The 21,790-nt window shown below is 49.6% G+C and overlaps 1 long non-coding RNA gene across 1 annotated transcript; it reads right to left on the bottom strand.

Moving 5' to 3' along the window:
* Positions 1-1,954: 1,954 nt before the first annotated feature.
* LOC142586993 (uncharacterized) lies at positions 1,955-20,714 on the bottom strand. Its single transcript, XR_012829325.1, has 3 exons — positions 20,583-20,714; positions 15,222-15,339; positions 1,955-2,054 (listed from the first exon to the last, which is right to left on the bottom strand). It is a non-coding gene; the product is annotated as an uncharacterized LOC142586993 (long non-coding RNA).
* Positions 20,715-21,790: the final 1,076 nt, after the last annotated feature.

The following is a 21,790-nucleotide window of genomic DNA, read 5'->3' as shown; positions in this document are numbered from 1 at the left end:
GTGCTTAAGCAAAAAAGATGGTGGCCACCCCAGAGCTAAAATAGCTAGAGCATAAGGCAAACACTCATCGGCCGGTGTACTCCAGCTGCGTTTGATCGCGAGAAGTGTCAAAACGTGTTGTGATAAATAATATCGTAATCAAAAAGTAAAACCGGAATAGACGCTGCTTAGTATGGGTTATGGTTTGACACAAAGAGCTCTATAGGCAAACCACGTAACCTTATCTCAGTTCTATTCCACCCGTACAATGGCTAGACAGCATGGGGTGATGACTATGGAAGAACAGCACGCCTACGAAGAATACCGTCGGGAACAGAAGCGAGAACGGCAGGCGGCGCGTAATACGGATGAGAATCGTGCCGAAAACGCCAAGCGTATGCAACTTTGGTTGCATTAGCCCTACACACTCCACTCCCATTGTAATTGTGGGTGATTTCAACATAGATGTGTCTCAGACAGGCGGAAAGGACTTCGTGGTGTTTCTCTTGGAGAAGAACGGCATTTAATGCCACACAAACGTCAGTGTGCCCACGACTCGGGATGGGTCGTGTATAGACTTCACATTGGCCACGAACCTTCCACAGTGAACCTTTCCACCACATTACCACATGGCCACTGGCTCTACATGCCCGCGATCAGAAGCGATAGTCACCTTAGTGAGCAAAAATGAAATCCAAGAAAGCAAACAAAAGAAAGGTAAAATGAAAGAAAAACTTTGAGCATGCAATTTAATCAAACAACAAAAAAATCTGGTCAAACTAAATTCATTGCCATATGTATATTATTTTCAATCAACACATTTATTATCAGCATTTTTGTCACCAGATTATACAGTACCGTTGCTACATGGCGCTGTTTGTCCTGAGATAACGACAGAGGGCGTTGACTGCGTGCTCGCCTCATATATGACGTGTTTCCAGGGTAGGAAAACGGTTTGTCATTTGACTGGTTCTTTCATGACACCATTTGAGCGTCGGCATGTACTGTGAGGTGGGTTCCGCCAGAACGTGTGTCTACATAAGTTTTGAGGTTGTCGAGCCAAGAGGCTAAAGCAGCAATATGCAGACAGTTTTTATTCGCCCTCTCTATTGTTACAACGACGCTTGGTACTCGGTAGGGGACAATTCAATGTATTATTAACACTCAGCTCGAGCAGCGCGCATTATCACTACGAACGGGAACGTTCTTTTCGAAGACCCGTAGACTCAAGTGACCATTGCTACTGCTCAGTGGAGCTGTGGGTGCTGTCTTGCTACACAACCAAGACGAAGGACAGACCTCGCAAAACAAATTCGCTCATTTGTAGCCCTCTACGGCTCCTACAAATGGTGGCCAGCTTATTACTATACGCAGTTGGGAAATAAAAGGTGACTTATATTTATTTATCCTCTGCGCCACAAATATGAATCCCTAACAAGCACGCAGTTTCTCCGTCATGCCGACGCTGTCTATGCCTTGTGTTTAAGAGTTAGAGCATGTACTTGATCTATTGCTGGCCGACGTAACCGTGACCACTCCGTCTTGAACACTCTTTAATCCGCGGTCACAGGAATCGACGCATCTTGTGGTCTTTCAGGGCAGGTGCATATTTTGTATGCTTAAAAACATGATGTAGATCGGCAATTATTCAACACCTAAAATGTTTCCCGAAATTTCCGCGGCAGATAGTTTTTAACATATGCATTACATATGCATATCTATTTTTTGTTCTAACCAGCACGCTTCTATCGATTGGGCTGCTTATTTGCCTTAGAAGTTTATTTGCCATGAAACAGGGCAACGCGGTAATCTAGTTCTGCGTTGCGCAAGTCTATGACGTCAGCTTGGATACACTCACCTTGCGTCGAACGATATCCCACCACTCGTCTTCGAATACCGCGAAACACAGAGGTTCTGGAACGTGATGTAACTCTCTCGATAAACGAGAGGCTCCAATATGCCGTTTAGTATTACCAAGTGAGTGAAGATAAGGATGTCACAGATGCCGTCATCCGGGTACGTAAGTGGCTGGATGGCCGTTTCGCTGACCGAGCACATCAGGGGCGGGGTCGTCGCTGCGTTGACGTCACAATGTTTAACTGTGATGTCACTTGTAGAAAAGGGTGTTGTTTTAAATTCGTGAAAATAATTTAACCAGAAGGTCAACAACGTCGATGACAAATCGTAGCTAGAGAGTGGTTATTTTGTTCAATTGATACTAGTGTAAGTTTCTTTTTGGTTGGATTGTTTCTCAATCAGTGAAAATTTCATTATGTGTACCGCTGAGCGACAAAATACCGAAAAAGCAAGAACGTATTCCGTCAGGCGATTACGGCACTCCAATGAAACTGTATAGCAGCTACTAAATGTCTCAGAACAGCATTTGATTTTCCAGACTTCTCATTTGACAATCGTTATGGTGAAAAATAAATACTGCCACATATTATTTAACAGCATCTTTAGCGCCACCCTAAGTATTACACAACGTGCTTAAAGGGCGCCTCACCCGATCTGGCGATCTTGAGCTGACAAGCGCAGAGCATACATTGCATGATAACGATCGTGTCTGCGAAGAGTTACATCGAAACGCGCCGCGGAAAGATCTGAAATTTAAACCGAACGCCGTTTTTCCTTCTCCTCGCGGCCGCCGCGCTCCAAGCCTGAAGATGACGTACTTCTGTCCTTGCGCCTACGTACTCAAGTCGGCAGTGTGACGTCGTTCTTGGTGACACGTGACTTCGAGAATTATTCAAGGCACCATCCGTTATTTGTGTGACGTGTTGCTTGAATTGACGAATTGAAGTTTAGAGAAATAATAAAACACACAAACACAATGTCTGCGTATTTCTTTCTTTACTTCGCACTGAAGCAAGCGAGATGTACTTTCGCTTCGTCTCCTTTCTCGCACGGTCGTGCGGTCACGTGCGCAGGTACCGAAACTACGCCATTTTCTACCGTGTTCAAGCACGTGATCATGCTCTGCGATCCGTTTGTTCTGCTGTAGTATTCGTGTAGCACTGAATTATACCGCTAGTAATGTGTCCTTGTACAAAGCGCGAAAAATCGTGCGTTGCATGAACGACACAACAGCTCGCCCACAACGTCGCCAGCGGAAATGCGCATCGCCGAAAAAAAGCGAGGTGAAAAAATTGGAGGACGCTTAAGCTTAGCCTTCAAGTGTGCAACACAATAGCGTTATCGCGCCCCGTTCGCACCGCCAACTCAAACGATCTACGCGAGCCAAACGTCGCGATCAGCACGCGACGGGCCGGGCCGCGACGCGCCTTAAGGCAGACGCGATCGTGGGGCGAGTGGCGCACCACGTGTCGGGGCAACGCCGTACATTGCAAGGAGGGGGTCTTCTGTGTTTGCCGCAAGATGGCTCTGCGTGTGCGCAGAGCGCAGAAGAAATGTAGCGGAAACGTACTTCGCTACTCGTCAAACTGCGACTTCTGTAATTTGCATAGTCATATTTACCGATATACACCGCAGTATAACTTTCTACGGCTCGTTTCTAAGGCAACACCGCATTCACTAGAGGCGATTTTATCCAGTTTTGAACGATCGAACTCGTGGCTGAGCGATAGCGTCTCACACTCCGGAGACCCTGGTTCGATTCCTATCAGCCGATCTTGCAAGATGTTTTTTATTTATGAAGTGCCTTCTGGGATTTATCGCTCACGGCCAACGCCGCTGACGCCGACGCGGACGACACCGGCTTTTCTGTGACACGAGCTGCTTAACGCTGCCGCGTTGAAGAGAAGGCAGGGCCCGTGATCTATGTGTCACGCGATCTCCGAGGTCAAGCATGGGAGAACGAAAGGAATTTCGCTTGAGAAGGCAAGACGGAGCGAGAGGAGAGGGAATCCCGCTATGCAGTGGCGCCCGCCTGCTGAAATCAGGGGTTCGCGGCACTTGAATATTTCTATCTCGGCGATTAATGAGCTGATTTGAAAAATCTGTTGTGACAGAACGCTCTGTAGAGGACACGTAAAAACTTCCAGCGTATTACCAAAATTTGCTATGGGGTCTAGTGAGGGGCTTATTAAACATTTAGAAAAAAACAATGGGCCGGACCTTACAATCACTGTCGACGCTCACTTTTGCATTGAATCAGTACTTCGACACGATGTTTTATTGCGATAGCTATTATAAGAACACTCCAGCCATATAGTTGCCGTCGGCGTGGCTGTGATGTCCCGTATAAAGACGAAGGGTGATAATTAACACTGCCGCTGTGTGTGGTGCGCTGTATGTCACACGGAAAGTAGGCGAGGGAAGCCGACAATTGCAGCTCAATGTGGCGCGCGCGAAGGATGAGAGCGGAAAGCAAAAGCGGCCGTATTCCGTCGCGCGAAATGCCGTGGGGGGATGGCAGGGAGGGAATGGGGACGGCGTTGTGCTTCGGCAGCAACTGCGCATTTCGCGGCTGGTCGCAAGGGGAACTGACGATCGTGGCTCAATCGCGCCCGCCGTAAATGGAGGAAAGCGGGGAGGCAGCGCGCAAGGCCAGCTTCGACAGCGTCACAGGTGCGTACTTTACATGGCCGCCCGTGGTCGCACGCGTTGTTCTTGAAAGCCATCTGCAGACGACTCATACTTTTCTGCCACGCTGTGTTCTCGCCACTCTTCCGTTGAAGCGATAGACCAAACGAGGGTCAGTTCGCTCGCTGCTGCTGCCGCGTTTGTTCACACCAGCGTTTTTAACATGAAAGTCCGCACCCATCGAGAGTGATCTGTTCATGTTTGCTCGTGCGCGCTGACACCACGCTTGTTAATTCAGTTATTAAGGGAATGTTTCCAAGTTGATGCGGCCGATCAAACTACTATCCTTACTTCATATAGCTCTCTGATAATTTGCTATCGCAATCGATGCTTCAACATTCAGGCGAAACTGCGACTTTATTCCCCTGTCGAAAGAAGTTATGTATCAGTTGTCTACTACAGCGGTACTCCTCTCTCGCAATTCCCGAAGAAAGCCCGGTGCCATCAATCGTCGCTCTCGCGAAGCCTTAGCGTGGCCTCCGAAATTTGTACATGATGCCCCGGCACAGGGAAATGCTGAGAAACGCATCACGCAGTGACCGGGTTCCATCGCGTAGGTGTCGGACGTAGTTCTGGCTTCGCAAAAATCCAGACTAGAGAATATTTCGGCGGGCAGAGCCATCCTCCGGCGGAACGGAGCGGTAACTCAGCTTCACGCCCTCGATAGGAAACGATCTCTCCCGGCCGAGGGGAGAAGCAGGATCAAGGTGAGCCCCATCCCGAAGCACATGAGTTACATGAAGGCCGACGTAGGGCTCGCGTCGACAGACAGCGCTGACAATTCAAGGGTGAACCGTACATAACGCACGGGGATGTGCGGCGTACCGCGGCGTCTTCGCGGTACCTGCCGTGATTTCTTGATCCTCGCGGCCTCCTTTAGGACAGAGGCCGCAGCTGCTGCTGAGACCATAGCCGCAACTCTAGTAACAAAGCAACAAGACAGAGAGGGCAGGGAAGTTCACATTCTTACCGACTCGCAACAGACCTGTAGCAACTTTACCAACGGATGAGCGCCGCTGCTGGCGGCTATGACCCTAGGCACGCGGATGGAAGGATACCATCGAATCCCGTGGATGCCGCGCTAAACAGGACTGGAGGGCAACGAAAGAGTGAACGCCTTATCTTGTGCGCTAACCAATTCAGCTAGGCCAAACCAATCGTCCGTTCAATCCCCTCCATTTATCTTCGTTCCCCTTGCATTAAATTATGGCGAACGCCTTGAGATCCAGCGGCTCAACTGCAAGATTTATCCTCCCCCTTATAGTAAGCTCAGCCCTGATGAGCCAGTAGCTCTCAGACTTATTCAAATAAATACATTCTCAAACTTACACGGATACAGCAAAATGTACCCACTAACACTGTATTTCGCGGCATATGCCTCTGGCGTGGCGAGACACGCCTTACACTCTTCCCCATCTCGTAGGGGTTAGGGGCATACCTCAATACTTAAAGACACGTAGCACGGCATTTGAGCGGTGGGAGGCACAGCTCACCAGCGATACCCTGGTGGGCCGAGAAGCGCCGGTACAGCAAGTTTATCGATCAACCATGGCCAGCGCAGTCTTCGAATGAGGACACCGCCCACTACACCTCAAAAGCAACGACATCAGTGGCTGGAATAAATGTTTTATCCCTCTCGCTCTCTCTCGCATGCGTCTTTACTCGCTGCTCAACCTACAGGCGCTGCCAAGAAGGCTGGCGAAATGACGGAAAAGATCATTTCACTTCTCCGATGCTGTCCCGACAACAATCTTCAACAGAAACAATGAGCATGTGCGGTTTTTTAATTAACCTCTTTCAAAACAGCGCTTTAGCGAGCCGCGCTATTAATGGCACTCTTCTGTTTACGTCGCGGCCTTCAATAACCTTCTCGTCAACTTGGGACAGTCCGTATATTCTATCGGGCGTGCGACAAGCGAGGGAACTATCTCCAGCACTCGCAGGCAATGGCGCGCTACGCTTCTCATCTAGCACGCCACGCGCACACTTCTCGGCAGCGCCACTAGATGGTGCAGAGTGTCCCCAAAGAAGCGCGAGATAAATGCGTGGCGCGCCAGTACGTGCTCAGAGCTGAGAAGCGCGGAATGCGGCAGCCGCATACTGTAGCAAATACTTTCAAGAAGATGCATTGTTGCACTGCAGCGAAAATCCGGACCACATCATAATGGAACGCGAAGGGATTCGCCCAGTGAGACGCGTAGGTAACGTACACCTCCCAGAAGGAGACGGAATCACGAACCGGTCAGCAGTCTACATAACCAAAGGACCTTTATTGAATTACTCAAAGAAATCACGGAAGTTATTTATATTGTTACGTAGGAAGACGCAGACGAAAAGCTATATACAAGTATATTTACAAGGGAATACGCCGCACTTGGCCAAGAGGCAACAGCCCGCGCTAGCCTCTAATCATCGTCGTCGTCTTCTCACTGCTCGCCTCTTCGTCATTGGAAATACTGTTCCGTAGCACTACCCCCGGCGGCAGAATCGCCGTCCCGGAGCGACAAAAGGCCGGACTCGGAAGCAGTGTAGTACGCCTTGAGCCTACTGAAGTGCAGGACATCACTAGATGCCAGAATGGAGGACGAGGTTGAGCTCACTGGAGCAATTTCGTACGTCACAGGCGTCACCTGGCGCAGCACGCGGTAGGGCCCAGCGTATCGCGAATGGAGCTTTTCTGAAAGTCTGACGTGACGAAAGGGTGACCACAGTAACACGAGCGCACCAGGCGAAAACTGTACATCACGGTGGCGGGCGCTGTACTGACGCTGCTCAGTGGTTTGCGAGGTCGTCAGTCGAGCACGGGAAAGCTGGCGTACATAGTCAGCGAGGGCGATGGCGTCGCGTGCATACTCGCTTGTTTAGATCGCAGCAGGAGGAAGTGCCGTGTTTAGGGGCAAGATCGGTCCGTGAACGTACAGTAGATAAAATGGACGAAATTCGGCGGTGTCGTGCCGGGAAGAACTATACGCAAATGTGACGTAAGGAAGGGCAATGTCCCAGTCGTCGTGGGGGTCCTTGGAAACGTACTTGGACAGCATATCGGTAAGAGTACGGTTTAACCGCTCTGTCAGGCCATTGCTTTGAGGATGGTAGGAGGTAGTCAGCTTGTGCTGAGTGGAGCAGGAACGCACAATGTCGGCGATAGCTTTCGAGAGGAAGTTATGACCACGGTCACTAAGCAGCTGTCGCGGGGCGCCATGAAGTAAGATAATGTCACGTAAGAGAAAGTCCGCGACGTCAGTGGCGCAACTGGTAGGGAGAGCCCGCGTCGTAGCGTATCGGGTGGCGTAGTCACTTGCGATGGCTACCCATTTGTTCCCAGAGGGTGACATGGCAAAGGGACCGAGGAGGTCTAATCCAACACGAAAGAACGGTTCCACAGGGACGGTGATCGACTGGAGATGACCGGCAGGTAGCACCTCAGGTGCTTTCCGACGCTGGCAGGGATCACAGGCAGCAACATAGCGTCGGCGGGGCAAGCGAGACCACGCCAATATAAGCGGTGGTGTACGCGGTCGTACGTGCGGGTTACCCCAAGATGTCCTGCAGTGGGTGCGTCATGCATCTCAAAGAGCACAGTCTGTTGTAGATGTTTTGGCACGACAAAAATAAGATCATATCCGTCAGGGAGGAAGTTCCTTCGGCAGAGAATGCCGTTGGCAGTTCCTTCGGAAGTTCCTTCGGTAGAGAATGCCGTTGGCAGTACTACTGTCGGCGTCGTCAGGTTCGTCTACCGGGTAGCGAGACAGGCAGTCAGCGTCCTTGTGTAGTCAGCCAGATTTGGAGGTGAAAGTATACGAATATGCTCGGAGGTGTAAGGCCCAGCGACCAAGTCTTCCTGTAGGATTTTTCAGTGCGCATAACCAGCAAAGTGCGTGATGGTTTGTGACAATGGAAAAGGGTCGGCCATATAAGTATGGGCGGAACTTCGCAACCGCCCAAACTAGGGCCAGACACTCACGCTAAGTGATGGAATAGTTGCGCTCAGCGGGTGAGAGGAGCCTGCTGGCGTACGCGATAACACTGCCGTGGCCGCGCTGGCGTTGAGCCTGTACTGCGCCAATTCCGTGACCGCTGGCATCAGTACGGACTTCGGTAGGCTCAGAAGAATCGAAATGGCCCAGAACGGGAGGCGTTGTGCGAAGGTCGATTAGAAGCGAGAATGCAGAGGCCTCGTTTCGCCCCACTGGAGAGGTACATTGCAGTCGGTACAAGTCACCGACTGCAATGGTAGAGGAGGATGGGCTGAATTGTCGTCTACTGCAATAGATGCTACTGATTGATCCTCGAATGAGCAAAGCTGGGCCAGAGACATCCTACATGGTAGCGCTTGTGTCGTCAAGCCAAAATTGACCACTGGCAGGCACAGGCAATTGGCCGTAATAGATAAAACTGTATTAGATACTGTGATCCCGTGTGTAAGGAGGACGTCTTGCATAGAAGTCGCAATGTAGGGACCATCGGGGTCTGCTGGGGATGACACTAAGTCAAGGTAAGTCAGTGCCGAAGGTGGCAAGCGAACGAAGTTGACGGAACTGAGGCGACTGGGGTGTGCTTCAGCGGGATCCAGAACAGGTGGAGAGTACTGGCGGAACAATCGATGAGAGCAAATGTGCGGAGAGGAAGTCTAAGCCGACGATGATGTCGTGGGGACAGTGGGCGATGACTGTGAATAGCACGATAGTGGAACGCTCGGCGAAGGAGACGCGGGCGGCACACATACCAATTACAGGGGTTGTTCCGCCATCGGTGACACGGACAACAGGCGTCATGGCGGGCGTGGTTATTTTCCTCAGCCGGTTATGAAGGTCAGCGCTCATTACCGACAAATTTGTCCCAGTGTCTATAAGAGCAGATACAGAAACACCGTCGACTGGCACGTCAAGAAGGCTCAGATGAGTGGGCAACGTCAGTAGAGGATTTGGCGGCGTAGTAAGCAATGAAGCGTCACCTGGAGGCGCTGCATCCTCTAGTTTTGCGGCTGGGAGCGGCGTCCGAAGAGAGTCGGCGAATAGGAGCGACGGTGCTGTGGGGAGCGAGATTGACGTCGTTGGGGCGAAGGCGAACGAGAATAGGGGCGGTTCGGCGCAGGAGAATCTGTGGCGGCATTATCGGAGCTGGCGGCATAGGGACGAGAAGGGTCGCCTGGGAGGCGAGAGTAGGCAGTATAAGTAGACCGATTCGGGGAACTCCAGCGACTGCGACAGTGCCGAGAAATGTGCCCGATTAGATGGCAGTGAAAACAAATGGGCTTGTCGTCAGCAGTGCGCCATTCAGACGGGTTGCGGAAACGTGGTAGGTAAGAAGATGCGGGACGGGGCGGAATCGACGAAGCCGGGTGGGTATCAGGGCGATGGGCAGAGCAGATGGTGTGAACTCTTGGCGGACAACTGCCTGGATCAGGGAAACCATGACTGCAAGTGCGTTGGAGGGGCTGGAGTCGAAGGCAGCCGGATAACCGGCCTCGATCTGACGCCGGACGATTCAGGTAACATCGCCAGTGTTGTTGGGACGAGGAGCGTCGGCACAGGAAGATGTCGCTGGGGTGTTGGGCAGACGGGCAAATTGCTGGTCGATACGTCGGCTTTTAGTGAGTTCCAGGCGGCGGCACTCTTATACAACTGCATCCACCGTCGCCACGTTATTGAAAACGAGCAAGTTGAAGGCGTCATCGGCAATGCCTTTGAGGATGTGGGAAACCTTGTCTGGCTCAGTCATATGTGTGTCTACTTTACGGCACAGAGCCAAGACGTCCTGAATATACGTGACGTAGGGCTCTGTTGACGTCCGCACGCGGCCGGAAAGCGCCTTCTGCGCGGCAACTTGGTGACCGTAGGGGTTGCCGAACAAGTCTCGGAGGTTTTCCTTAAGCGAATCCCAACTGGTGCGCTCATCTTCGTGCGTCCGAAACCAAACTCGAGGTGTGCCACCGAGGTAAAACACTACGTTGGCGAGCATGATAGTAGGGCCCCGCCGGTTATTGCGGCTGCCGTGTTCGTACACGCTGATCCAGTCCTCGACGTCTTCCCCATCTTCGCCCGAGAATACGTCAGGATCACGGGGAGCGCGCAGAGTGATGTAGGTCGTCGAAGTGGCAGCAGGTGTCGGAGCCGGCATAGCCGAGTTGTCGCCGCCGGGAGCCATGAAGGAAGGCTCGACGTACCATCTACTGCGACGTTCCGTGACGAGGTACAGGAAACGTTCATTTCCACCAGGTATGTTACGTAGGAAGACGCAGACGAAAAGCTATATACAAGTATATTTACAAGGGAATACGCCGCACTTGGCCAAGAGGCAACAGCCCGCGCTAGCCTCTAATCGTCGTCGTCTTCACCCTGCTTGCCTCTATGTCATCGCAAATACTGTTCCGTAGCGATATGATCGGATCCGTCACAGGCATATGTAGGTTCACAAAAGACGAGGCCGACACGCCCAGCACGCTGACGGTGCGCGAGCAGTGCAATTGGTGGAACCGGGCTTCTGCCTGATTGAGCAGGCTAGGCGAAAATGTTTATGTGCGCCAGGCGCCAGCAGCTGTCTGATTTTTCTGCGCCGACAAATTGGTGACCCGGACGTCGCGTCATCGCTCTCAGCTCCGGGTGCCTCACCCGTTTCACTGCGCCTACCGCCTCAAGGAGCTCAAGCCCCGCTGTCTCCGCACTCCGCCATCCAGTCAGTCATGGTCTCGGATTCTCCCGATGAAGTAGTGCCGTCAACCCTACTACACCGCGATCCCGAGGTCCCCGTCCTTGCTCGGGCTCGTTGCCTCGCACCGGATCGTCTAGCTGTCGCCAAAAGGGAGCTTGAACCTATGCTTGACCTTGGCTTCATTCATCCCTCCTGCATTCATTGGGCCTCGCCACTCCATATGATGGTGAAGAACACCGATGACTGGCGCCCGTGTGGGGATTACCATGCTCTCAACAAGGCCACTGCCCTGGGCCGGAACCCAATACGTCACATTCAGGACTTTACGTCGGCACTGCATGGCTGCACCGCTTTTAGCAAGGTTGACCTGTTGAAAGCCTACCACCAGATTCCCATGGCATCCAGAGGTATTCTCAAGAACACCATTTCAACGCCCTTCGGTCTGCTTGAATATCTACGCGTACCCTTCGGTCTTCGTAATGCGGCCCAGACCATTCAGTGTTTCATCTAGCAGGTATTAAGTGGCTTGGCGTGTTGTTTTGCCTGTCTTCATGGCATCCTCCTCTAGAGTACCACCGCCGAATCTTTCAATCTCCATCTACGTCAAGCGCTCGCAAGATTCAGCTGCATTTGTTCTTGTCATTACCGCTCAGAAGAGCGATTTCAGTGTTACGGAGTTGCATTTCCCCGGACATCGCGTCAACGCACACGGCATTCGTCCACTCCTGGCCCGCGTCACAGCCATCGGTGAGTTTCCTCAGATATCCACCACCAGACAACTGCGCGAATTTCTTGGCATCACCAACTATTACCGCCACTTCATGCTTGGCTGCACCAATGTACCCCACCTCTTACCTGCCCCGCTACCCTACCCCATCCCTCATCCACCCTTACCGAGCGATGGGAGACCTTGCTAACCAGCACCGCCCTGGAAGACCAGCTCGTCCTGATCTCCAGGGGCCAGGCGGCTAGGGAAGTATATGGGTCCCGTGAAGAGGGAACCACTTCCATCGTCTAAGAAGATGTTGAGCTCGGCTCAATAAAGTTGTTTCTCTCTCTCTCTCTCTCTGTACACTGCAGCCTCTACACGACCTTCACTCGGGCTTCAAGACACCGAACACTCCCGTACCCTGGAACGACACCACTGACTACGCGTTTAGAGGCATCAAATCTTTTGCCGGCGTGACGCTCCTCGTCCATCCCAAGTGCGATGGCTCAACATCTGTTATCGTTGGCGCATCAGACACTGTTGTCGGTGCAGTCTTCCAGCAGTTCCGTGTTGGTGCTTGCCACCTCATCGCCTTCTTTTCCAAGATGCTTGCGCCAGCTGAGCGCCGCTACAACACGTTTGGCTGAGAGCTCCTCGCCATCTATTTGGCTGTGAAGTACTTTCGACATTTTCTCATGGGTAGCTCCTTTCATGTCCTTCCCGACCATAAACCGCTGTCTTCCGCGCTAGCGTCCTGCAGCCCCTTCTAGGCTCCTAGAATACTCCCACAGCTCACCTACATTTCTAAATTCATCAGCGACATTCCTCACATCAGCGGAAAACCCAACGCCGTTGCGGACGCTCTTTCTGGCGCCACCATCTATGCAACAGACCACGGCTGGCCAGTCATCGACATGACGGTGATGGCTACCACGCAGGGTATCGATGCCGAGCTTCAGCTGCTTAGCACGAGCGGTACCTCTCTGGTGTTTGAAGATATATTGCTCCTTCACTGTGACGTGCCCCTCGTTTGTGATAATTTGATTGGATATACTCGTCCTTACGTGCCTCGCCCACAGCGCTGGATCGTCTTTCATAACTCTATTCTATCGCTCATTCTGGTATTCGCGCAGTACGATGACTCGTCACTTCTCCTTATGTGTGGCCGTGTATCTATGTCGACGTTCATGGTTGGTCACGCGCGTGCCTGAACTGCCAACAGTATAAAGTGCATCACCACGCTGCGACTCCTCATGGTACATTCCCGTCCGTGGACGCTCACTTCCTCCCTGCGGTAACCCTCGCTCCCTGTTAACCTGCATTAACAGGTTCACCAGATAGCTTGAAGCGATGCCCCTCCTGGATAGTCGATAGCTCGAGCAATCATCACACTCTCGATTAGCCGCTGCGGTGCCCCTTCCACACTTACGAGTGACCGTGGTCGTCAATTCGAGTCAACCTTGTTCGCCAATGGATCTGTCTCAGCTACTCGGCGTCAATCACATCAATGCTACCTCTTAACACCCGATGTCCAATGGTATCATAGAATGTTTTCACCGCCAACTGAAAGTGTCACTCATGGCTTCGACTTTCCCTTTATGATGGATCGAGCGCCTTCCCTTTGCCATGGTTGCCATCTGCACCGCTATTCACAGTGTCTCTTCCACAAGCGCCGCCGAGCTTATGTTTCCTATCACTTTACGTGTCCCTGGCGAATCCTTCGACGACTCGACCGCCGCAGTTGCTGACGTTTCCGACTACGCCTACAGTCTTCGAAGCGGCATACATACTGTCGTTCCCACACAAAAATGATGTTCTTCCCGGCCTGTACACGTCAAGCCTGCAATTGGAACTGCACGCATGCCTTTGTGCGCCAGGACACGGTGCGTCCTCCCGTATGGCCCCCGTAGGATGGTCCGTTCAAAGTACTTAAGCGTGCACCTAAAAACGTTCTGTTGCTCAACTCCACAAAGTTACGGTCTCCGCAGACCGTCTCAAGCCAGCCTAGTTGGACTCTGACGCGTCTTCTGCTGTCACCTTCCCTCCCGGCCAGGCCAGTCTTACTGGCCGCGTGCGTCTCGCGCCAACTCCATCCGAGCTTCGCCATTCGTCCAGCTCACAGCTTCCTCGCTAGCGCACTACTACGTGACGACACGTCCAGCACGCTGACGCTGCGCAAGCAGTGGAATCGGCGGAATCAGGCTTATGCCTCATTGAGCGGGCTCGGCTAAAATATAACTTGTGGGCCCCAGGCACCAGCGTCTGTCTGGTTTTTGTTGATCCATAGTTACAATGTAGACAGAGAATTTTGACTGGAAACATGCTAAGGTGATGTATAAAATATGCTGGAATTAAAAGCATGCATGGCATACCTAATTATTTCAAGCAGGTTAGGTGACTATTTTTCACCGCCCTGTTTCATAGTGGGTGCAGATAAATCGTAATTATGATCGTTATCAAAGCACTGAAAAGGAGTCCCGCTGCAGTGCATGCCTCATACTTTACTGGTTTAGGCTGTAGCAATACACTGTGCCGCTATATTGATTCTATCTTAAATGAGTTACTGTCGACAGTCATCGGGACATGGGTTCTGCTGAACTTACTTTTCTAGATGTCATATAATTTTCGAGAAGAAATAACCAACTTTCAATAATGGGTTCTGTCAAAAATTAAGAACATCAGCGTCCCGTGACTGCATGAAGCAAAAACCATGTGAAACGTATTCACTCCCTTTTCTGTCCGTGGCGTCCTCCGTCTTCATCGAGACCATTTCAAGCCGAATAAAGCAGAGTGGTTCGTTGGCACTGATCAGCCTTTTATTCTTTATTTAGACAGTTTCCCGTATTTCCCGAAGGCGTAATGCATAGGTTAACAGACTTTAAAAAATCCATGCTCATTCAGGCTACCCGTGTGCTCATAGTCAATTCCATTGAGCTACAGATTTTACGAAAAATAGAATTTGCACCCACAGATATACACATTCACTCATGAATATCTTCCACTGACCAATAGTTCCGTTTGCTCCTCAGCCTGCAGGGGGGAAAAAATGAAACCTAATATGTTATTCTCAGCGTGGAGAATAACTTGGCTTTGAACAGGCTAGAACACGGAGCCTGCCTTATAGGTTGCACAGACAAAGCCGGTACAATGAAACATACCACTGTCATTTTTGTCACACAGGCGCACAGAGTAACGAGGGTTTCTGTACATTTTGCTACTAACCGCTTAGACAACAACCCCGACGGGACTCCCAACGGGATAAAAATTGGCCCACTATGGCTGATAAAACACGATATCTTGAAAGCAAGTACGGTTGTAGCTCAAAAGCGCGACTCACGTGTCGTCGTATTTGTCGTAGTCGTATTTGTAGTCGTATTTGAACTCGTAGTTGTTGTAGTACTATTGACTTCTGCTGGCACGCTGCTAGTCGGTTTCGGCGTAGTGGGAGCAGTCTCCTGGACAAAAAAAAAATATTTCTGAGATTCCCAAGATGTTTTGCCAAAATTGCTTGATATGAGACTGTAAAAGTGGGCATGACATCTTTTTCAACCTTAAGGAAGATATTTCTAGAATAGACAAAATAAAAGGTTGTACTGCACGCTAGTCTCATTTTTTGTTGTCGTTTCAGTGTGCATGGTAGCACTACATTTGTCCCCACGTACGCTATAATAAAGCCCTGAGTGGCCCATTTTACCGTCCACCACAGCTACTCTTGCGTGTTTGTTTTGGCTGTGGTAATATTGCCCAAAATAGTTTCCTCATACAAGTTACGACTGTGGCGCCATAACTACGCTAGATATCCTCATGTATCTAGAATCAATATTTTGTAGTTGTTTCTTATAATTCCGATTAGGATTCTTCGCGAGCGTCGCACAATTTCATGTGTGTTTGTCAATAAGTCTTCTTTGTAGCTATCTAACTTCGTTCGCGCCAACTTGGATCACTGAAGAGCATAGTGTCCAATTGATTCAGCATCGTGCCGCACGCCTCAGACAACCAGGCGCGAAACCGACCGTCAGACCAACTTGGAAAATAGGCTGTGTCATGACCATTGGCACACTATGCTCTTGGCAACCAAGTACAGGGTGACTGGAAACGCAAATAGATTACTAGTAGTCATCAAAAAGAAAGAGAAACAGACATAGCGAATTGGTTGCAAATATTGGAAATAAGAAATACCATGGAAATTAAAAGGAAAGAAAGAAAAGAACACGGCAGTGCCTTGCTTTCTGGGGCTCTCGCTGGTTGCCTAAGGAAATAACACACGGGAGCAAACATTCGCAACAAGATGATGCATCTATATGTTACAGCAAACATTCGGTGATCACTGGGCACATCTTAATTAAATGCGAAAGGAATTCACCCAGTGAGACTCGATAGTGACGTAGACCTTCCAAAAGCACATGTATTTAAAGTGTACGTACACACGAACCGGTAAACAGTCCAGATAAGAAAGAAACGTTTAGCATACGGGTGGAAAAAAAAGCTGGGAAGAAATTGATGACACCAGATCTGTCACAGGCATAGGTAGCGGTGCAAGGTAGACAGACAAGTTCTGGAAATTCTAGAATGTAAACTGTAAACACGCAAATGTTCGAATGTGAGACCTGTACCGCATACCTGAATAAACCAAACAGACAAAGTGACTACTGGTCACCGTCCCGTTAAAAAAGGGGATGCCAATCAATAACATCATCGAGGCACGTTAGAGGAGCGCTGCAGCTGTACACGTTTTAATGGCCTCGTGCGTTGCTGTTTCGAGCCTAACATTTTGGGGTATCTACGGAAGGAGGCTGCGAAAAGCGTGCGTAGCCTGCACGCAGTGACGTAGTGCTTAGTTGAGCGTTTGGAAGTGAAAAAGTCGAGTGCGCGCCCAAGATTGTCACTTCTATGTGTGATTGCGGTTATTGTATTCGCATAGGAAACACTCAAAGCACTCCGTAACTATCAAAGGCAGATGTTTTCCCATTATTGCGGCAATATTGTAGAGGCTGCAGCACTGAGTAATAATAGTGGGCTCACGTATTTCCATAGAAAGGCGTCACACATGTATGTCTATCTCAATGTATTCGCTATCTTGGAATAGTGACGTTGATTATCCCCTCGAAACTTTCTTGGTGGTTTTCAAACCTATTTTTGTTCTTCTCGCAGTCTTCATGAACTGAGCCTGCGCGTTACAGAAATTATATCCGGCGCCTGTGACATTTTGGACGTCACTGTGCACGTCATTCGCAATGGGAAGTAGGGGTTTCTATCAAACAGAAAAACAAGTAGCTACCATGTTGTGAGTGTGTTTTTTCTAGCACTGAGTAGTCAGGGTTTTCACCGATCTTTTGTCATGCTACTGGCGAGCTAGTGTATTTCTCGTGCATGTCAAAGTTTAAAAAAACAAACAAAGCAAACACCGTATTTATATTCCCAAAAGATTTCTAGATGTGCTGCCTTAATTTCGTAAAGTGACTTAAACTACAAGTTTGCGGAGATGGGTCCGACTATCGAAACGTTGGCCAGCCTATCTGAGGCCTTTATACTGTAACATTTATAGCACAATTTTCAAACATATTATTCGAAATAGAGCTCAAATCAACTACGCTAAACGCGTATCGGTAAGTCGCCTAACGCTAATACTGAGGCGCCTTGTTTCGCAACATATGGCAGAGGAAATGAAAGAAAGCTTTGTTTTCTGAAGTTACTAACGAAGTCATCAGTGCACATGTTACCAATACGCGCAAGAGTGCTCTGTATGAAGCATTTACCGGGATATTTAAATGTAGCAGGAGAATATTAGTGGGCACACACTAGCCAATGCTTGCTTGCACACTTGGGTCTGATAGCTGATGCGCGTAACGCAGTTTAGTGTGCGTTGTGCGAATTAGCCAGTGCGCATTAAGTTGCCGCGGCAAGGGTAATACTTTTACGCTTTTCTAAAGAAAGATGGTGATGTTTTGTACCGTCTTCAAGCCGCAAAGTGGCCGCAGCAGCTGCCAATCTTGAGTCTCCCACAGGCGCATATGGTGTCTTACTCAATATCTGTGGATCACTTGAGAAATGACACGGGGCGACAACGAGCAGTAACGTCCCCATAACCGCGCACACCACCCATGCAGGACGGGTTTAGAGGGTCGCAACAAGATTTGTCGCTATTTTGCTTGAGTGATAACAAAATTACCGTCTGCAGCCTTCTTGAGAATAATTATGCAAGCAATTTTATGTGCCATAACATCGCAAGGTATCTCACCTTATCCTTAGTAATAGGAACTTTATGTCAATTTATGTAGTTGAAATGTACGTTACGAAAGACTTAGTCATGCCGAAGCTGCTTTTCCTACGAAGTTGTCCTTGGGTCCTAAGATTGTTTGTATTACGGCAGCTCCGGAAAATGCGCAATAACATCAAACACAACTTTTAGATTCCCTTGGGAAATATTGCACTCAAGACCACCCCGTGGAACGCGCCACTCCACGCAAAAAAAAGAAAAGAAAAAAGAAAATTAGAGTGGCGGAGGTTACCCAAATGGGGATGGCAACAGGCAAAAGTGGCGGGTCCCCGGTGCCGACGTGAGACGGGGATTTAGGACCCGGCTTGTGGATCCGTGTTGAGGCAACGAGGAGATAGTCTGATTTGGTAAAATTCGCTGACATCATTCAATACTGGCCTCTAAGGATTCCGTTTGCAGTCGCAGCCACCACTACTGAACATTTTTCTCGAATACGTTGCGGTACAAGGCTCCGTGGGTGGCACCTCATACTGTTCGTATAGACCAAGCATTCTTGACGGGTTGTTGCGTATGGCACTCTAACAGTCCATACTGGGTGAAGAATTGTTTGAGGATTCCATTTGGGTAAATGTACTGGTAAGTGTCGCTGGTTATGCGTACTGGCCTGGTGTCATTATCAATGTTATGAATTTGATCCTACCAGCATGAACGACAGCGCTGTGGCGGATGGCGGAGAAAGGCTAATTAATGACGCAAGCAAACTACTGGAGGGGGTGACGCCAAGTGTGCGGATGACGTTCCCATCATTATAAGCCGGTATCGCTCCTTAGCACCTTATCCATCCCCGACGAACCATTATGACCCGTGACCAACCGTACTCCGGCGGCGGCTACGTATGGCGCGGTCGCTAGGGCCCCTGTCTTGAAAGCCAGGCGCGACGGGGACACAGTGCGGCCCGTGTTGATTGTTTCGTGCTGCTGAGTTCTCGTCCCTTAGTTTGCGTTGAAGCGAGACGCACGGGCCCTTATCTTGAAAACGATCTGAGACGGCGGCAGAGACTACGGCGACTCCTGATAGCTTCGGGAGCACTGTGTTCTCGCGGCTTAGTACGTGTTGAAGCGAAAGGCAGCACGAAAGTGAGTTCGATCGCTGCTGCGATCCCTTTTATGAAAGCGATCGTCCTATGGAATAGAAGGACGGACGGATGGTGTTTCTCGTTGGGTAGGCTGAGAAGTCCTTACGCAGTGAAAAAAAGTATTTGACAGAAATCTACAGCAACCACGCTTTGGGGCTGCGCATTTATCGAAGCATAACCGGCATGTTTCCGTAAAAATACATGTCGAGTACATGACAAGCACACAACAGCAGGAGGATTACAAAAATGCTTCGCCTGTCGATACGCGTCGTTGCGCGCATGATCCGCAATTGGGGTCTAGCGGCAATGGCGGTGTGTTGTTTAGCACGAGGTCGCGAGGCCAAACTCCTGCCCGTGCAGCCGCGTTTGAACTGGGGCTAAATGCAAAAACGCCTATGTACTGTGCATGGTGGGCACTCTAAGGAAGGCTAGGTGGTGAAAAATTAATCCGAAATTCCCCACTACAGCTTGCATCATAATGAGATCAGGGTTCTGATGCGCAAAACCCCAGAACGTAAACTTCCGCTGACGCACTGCTGTGTCTCACGGGAAGCGATATTGCAGCGATGCCTTTTTTTGTTCCTTTGCCTTCTTGCCACTTTTTCGAAGATTGCCAGAGTAACACTGGGCGAACGATGCCAACGAGCTTTGAACGGAATATAATAAGAGTGGCACAGAATCGTTGCAACATAACAGCCATGATTATGTGGCTTTTGGGTGTTGCTTGATGCTGCTGATGTTTGGCCGAATAGCTGACAATTACGCATAAATTAATTAGGTTCTCGGTGGTGTGATTGAACCTCGATTCCCCCCCCCCCTCGAAGTGGCTCGATAGGTACTTAACAAAGCCTAACTTAATCAGTAAGCCCCAGTCGCGCGTACACTTTATCGCACCAGCTCCAAGGCCAATTTTCTTTTTCCGCAACAAACAGCAATGAAACAGGCAAATTAATAGAACATGAATAACTGCTTCAAGAAAGATTTCATTAACATAAATTTCCTATGTTCGTCGGATGTACGCGTTTTCTTTTGTTCTTTCCGCCTCGCGAAATAGAAGGGTGAAACAAAAAAAGATATGTAGCAGTGCTACGGGGACTAATCATGCACACTTCCCAAGCCAGAGATCTCAAAACTTTAGATAATCACCAAAATTGCACTGTAAAGAGTTGCCATCCAAAGCAGCTTACTCTTTTTCGCTGCTACGGAACTTCCTTAAAGTGATTGTCGGTGTGAGTGCAACCAGGTTTTGTAGAAAAGATACGTAATACGCTGGTAGCGATGCCCATGTTCACTATAGGTTGTTCAATGGAGATTCCGGTTATGACGCAGGGCTGACAGCCACTCACATTTTTCTCGGTCTGCGTGCCACGTTGCGGAGCAGGACGTTTAGCGTAAGGGAAATCACCAGTGCCACTAGGGCCACCAGAGCCACCAGTGCCACCAGTGTCGCCACCGCCGTTATCAGCAGATTCCCCGCCGCCGCCATCCGTATCTTGAATGAAAAGAACAGGTAAAAAAAAACTGGTGAACGAAAAATGACCCTATTTGTCTTTATTCATATAAATGTGAAGTAAACATTCGCATAGAAGATACGCGAAAGGGTACACACTACGATAAAAACAAAAATAAAGCATTGGTGTCACACCAAATTCTCAGAAAAAGAAAGCACAAAAACTACTACGAAATATCGGATTTCTCTAGATTAAGACGACCTTTTTTATTTTCAAAATATGTCTCGTATCCAGCTTTTCTGGACATGAGGGTTTAGTTCGCGTGAGTGCCACCACGTGGCGTACTAACCTTAAACTTTTCAAACTTCCCGCGGTGACGCGTGATGACGTCAACCAAACAAAATAAACAAAAATAAAAGCTTTCCCTGCGCATTGAACTTCGCCACAATGCTTGTCCCGCCGGTGTTATCAGTGTTCTTGATCAAGCGTATTCGCTCGTCGCCTAGAAATTACTCGTCATCCTAAGAGCGTTTAGTCGCGACGAGCAATGGTTGATTCTGGGCTTTTGATGCGGTTCTTTCTTTTTTTTTTCCTTTTCTTTTTTTCATTCTACGGAGTAAAGAAGCTAGCCTAATCGTCAGAAGTACTTCGGGGCAGCCTTTCTTCAGTCGGCATACATTGTTAACGTCCGAACATCGCACAGCGCCTACTAGAGACGCCGTCGTGGACGGATTTTGATTTTCCACTATCGAATTCGTTAAGGTGCACAAAATTATTTCACTAGCGACATTGCAATGCGCACACATGGGCCACCGCCGCAGCTGCAAATCTAGATGTGCTTAAGCATTAAGACATATGCATGGATAAGTTGGTTTTTCACCTTAACACAAAAGTCACGATACAAGAGTTGAGCAAACTGTCCCTGTGTCGTCGCAGGCTGTGAGACCGGGCTAGTTGGTATTCCATGCTAAAGTGACTAGCGCAAGAGTGGACACGGGACACTAGAGGCGACAAGGATAAGCGCGCAAACATCCAACTGGGCGCTTGTCCTTGTAGCGTCTTTAGTGTTCCCTGTCCACTCTTGCACTAGTCACTTCAGTTTG

The sequence above is a fragment of the Dermacentor variabilis genome, chromosome 7 (assembly GCF_050947875.1).
Source record: "Dermacentor variabilis isolate Ectoservices chromosome 7, ASM5094787v1, whole genome shotgun sequence".
NCBI lineage: Eukaryota > Metazoa > Arthropoda > Arachnida > Ixodida > Ixodidae > Dermacentor > Dermacentor variabilis.
The sequence above is the reverse complement of the archived record's forward strand: the minus strand, read 5'-3'. Positions and strand labels throughout refer to the sequence as shown.